This window comes from Cornus florida, unplaced genomic scaffold (assembly GCF_030987335.1).
Source record: "Cornus florida cultivar Cherokee Brave unplaced genomic scaffold, ASM3098733v1 CherokeeBrave_3.0.0_Hap2_Chr09, whole genome shotgun sequence".
Lineage (NCBI taxonomy): Eukaryota > Viridiplantae > Streptophyta > Magnoliopsida > Cornales > Cornaceae > Cornus > Cornus florida.
The window spans coordinates 17,756,284-17,760,141 of record NW_026775579.1 but is presented as its reverse complement, the minus strand read 5'-3'; the positions used below and the strand labels follow the sequence as shown (position 1 = coordinate 17,760,141).

Genomic DNA, 3,858 nt, shown 5'->3' with positions numbered 1-3,858 from the left:
ACCTGAATTACACCTGAAAAATACCTGATATTCTTCTTTACTGAATTAGAGAAAAATAAAAGACTCTTCTCCGTATTGATAGTAAGACCAGACAAGGATTCAAAATAGCTAAGAACATTAGAAGTATTAACAGCAATTCTACAGTCAGTAGAAAACCCAATATAGGTTATTTCAAAGTATTCAGGTGTAAATGCTTTTTATTGAATGACAAAGAAAACCTAGGCAAATTCGATGGTAAAATGACTGGAGGTCTTTCTAAGCTATTCAATGAATAGCAAAGCATATAGAGTGTTCAACAAAAGAACACTAGATTGAAGGAGAGTATATGGAAGATGAGGTTATTGAACTGAAAAAAATAATTAGATGGACTTGAAATTAATGATAGAACTAAAGAGTCCGCACAAGAACAACTTCAGTAAGAAGATCAAGAAGACAAAAGAACAAACTTTGGTTGATGAAAACAATAAAAAAATAACAGAACAAAAACAAAAAAAAAAAACAAAAACAAAAACAAAAAACAAATATATTTTATACATGCATTGATACGTAGAAAAGTCATATCAAAGCGTGAAGTTGCTGAATCTTATATACATCAATATGTCTAACATCCACTTGTTCATGGAATAGCAATGCACTAGCGCAATTAACAATGAGCAGAATCTTCAAACAATAAATGATTATACCATTCATATCTTTATTATGCACTAATAGTAATAGATATAATAATACCTGTTTTAGAAATGTTCATTAGATATAATAATAACATTAGCTGGTTATGACAAAATTAAGAACACACCTCTGAGACAGGGAAATCATTTAAAGTTTTTTAATGGCAGGTCATGTACCAGTCATCCCTAATCACATCTATCTGCTAGTTAAGCTCTATGGTGCGAACTTCGAAAACACATAGATGATAACATAAATATAAAACCTCTCATGTGAATATGAGAAACATATTCCACTGAGAACATGAAAAGCAAATTACCTGTATGCAAGATTAGATAACAGTGTAATAATAAAAAATAACAAAAAAAAATCAGATTCTCAACCCCAACGATTCCCAAATTACAAGCCTTAAATTCTCATAAATACACAATAAGTTCATCAATTTTGCTCAAATAATATATTTAGAGGGTAGTTCTACGGAATTGGGACAAACAACTTTACCCAAAAAAAAAATTTATGTCTTGCCCATCAGGAAACTAGAAGAAATTGCATAAGAAAATGCACATTCATGAGAATATTTATTCAAACTAATAGATTTGATACCCAGACTATCTGTTGAATTTTAGTTAGGGAATTTAATTGTGCCATTTCATATGCAAAGAAGCCCTTAACAGAAGGAATATATCATTCTGAAACAAAAGGAACTTGACATAAGGTGGTTGCATTATTCAATATAGCATCCTAGACATGAAGAAAGCAGATAGAAAAAAGAGTTTGAATCCTTTGTTGTTCGGTTTACCAAACTTTAAAATGTAAATGAATTGGACCATACCAAATGAAACGAAATGCTAGATGGAACTAAGAAAGGAAGTAGGAGAGGGAGGAGTTGGTATGTCCACTGTCCCTTCCAACATCAACACCACCTTCTTCATGGAAGGGCGAAGCGATGGGTTGTCCTGGATGCACCAAATTCCCACGCGAACCATCCTCTCCAGTTTGCTCTTATCCAGCTCCTCATCCTGCACCAGCTTGTCCAACTCACTAGCCTCGAAACAGTCACAGACCCAATTTGCAAGAACTACTTCATCCTCAGCAAGGTCCATATCCAGGCTTCTTCGACAACATATGATCTCCAACAACACAATCCCAAAGCTGTACACATCTGCTTTCACCGTTATGGGCAAATTCCTGTGCCATTCAGGCGCAACATAACCCCTCGTTCCTCTTTGTGCAGTATGAGTCCTGGTTTGGTTGGGGGTCATCAGCTTTGCCAATCCAAAATCCGCAATTTTTGCACAATGACTCTCATCCATTAGTATGTTTTCAGGCTTTATATCGCAGTGGATGATACGAGTCTCACACTCCTCATGCAGATAGAGAATGCCCCTGGCTACATTCACAGCAATTCCAATTCTTTCCTCCCATCTTGGTTTCGTTTCAGACCGGAAAAGGAAATCAGCAAGTGACCCATTGCTCATGAACTCATATACCAGAAGCCTATTAGTTCCATCGTGGCAATAACCGAGCAACTTTACTAGGTTCTTGTGATGGGTTCTGCCAATTACTTTCATCTCATTTCGGAATTCTCTTTCGCCTTCAGCCACCACTATCTCTAGTCTCTTTACGGCAACAACTCTCTGGCCGTTTGATATGAACCCTTTAAACACAGTCCCAAAAGCTCCTTTACCCACTTCTTCCACAAAACCATTGGTTGCTTGCTCAAGTTCGCCATAAGTAAAAGACCGAAGAATAACCTCCTCAATCAATTCAACATTCCCCTGACTTGATATTTTCTTGTATCCCTTGACACGATATTTGTAAATCATAACCCCAGATATTACTAGGACAGTAAAAGCAATAGTTAGAACTGCAACACTAGCAATAAGAACTTCCATTTTCTTTTCTTTTTTGAATTTTTTGTTTCCTACTTTGACTAGCGTAGTTACTCGATCATTCAGCTGAAATTTTCCGAATTTTAGTGGAAGCTTTTGTTTCATGCACTTCTCATCTTTATAGAGCACAACTTCACAGTTGTCATCTTTCAAACATTCTGCTTCACAAGTAACTCTGCTCATGTGGAGAGTGTGGAATACGAGTCATCTAACCAAACAATATTTTCTAACACGTAAAAATTGTATGAAATATTCTCATTCCTAACATAATTTCTCTTGCAGCCCAAGTCCTTCTGGCTCTCGTCGATGAAAACAAAACCAAGAAGACATGTACAAGTAGGTTCTTGATCCATCAAGGTACAGTATCCATTCAGGCCACATAAGCCTATAGGATCACACTTGTTATTGGAAGACGACCACTCGATTGTCCAATCACCACTCTGATTCAAGCCATGTGAGTAGACCCTCAATATTCCATCTGCATCGATTGTCATGCGATACATCAATTTATCAGAGGGATTTCCTCCGTCATACAGACTCTTTATATCGAAGCCACTGTTGTTAAGAAACAGCAAGTATAATTGGCCCTTGTCATCAAGATTTAGCGTCGCATTCACTCCGGCTCCATATGTTTTGGCGGCTCCATCTGTTTTGGGATACCAATAGGCATATTCAACTGTTTTCGGGCTGTCTACTGGATATTGCACCAGGTTCCCATCCCCCTGCATTATGAGCTGAAACTTCCCACTTGAGTGATCCGCCTCAGAAAGGCTAGAGATCAATTCACGTCCTTCCAGTAGTTGCTGACCGGGTAAAAGGGTGTTTGTTGGAGTGTCAAAGCTCTGCCATATGATCTGTGAATTTGAATTATAGAGAACAAAGTTGCCGGTGTCCAGCATGGAAGCTGATGAAGCAAGCTTGGGCACATTGGCAATTATTTTCTCAGGGACACCCTTCTGTTGCAATATGAGCCTTCCATCATTACCCAAAAGCAATTTACTGTCGCTGGATAATGGTGGATCATCTCGGTTTGCTGTCCATACAACTGTTTTCTGGGCAATTGTGGCAAACCAGATGCCTATGGAGAAGCCATGATCATTTGGGTAGAACCCAAATGCAAATTGGCCAGAATCTGAGAACCAAGATGAGTTGCCAGATGCCGGAGATAGAAAAGATCCTAGGGTTATGTTGGAGTTTCTTTGTTGAGCTGTGGCTAATGAAAATTCAGTGATCAAAAGAAGAAACAGAAAGACTACAGCCATGAATAGGATTGAGTGTTCTGTGGAACTTTGGTGCTGTT

General features: G+C 38.0%; 1 pseudogene; it reads right to left on the bottom strand.

Moving 5' to 3' along the window:
- Positions 1 to 1,464: 1,464 nt before the first annotated feature.
- Positions 1,465 to 3,858, bottom strand: LOC132273219 (G-type lectin S-receptor-like serine/threonine-protein kinase LECRK3; annotated as a pseudogene).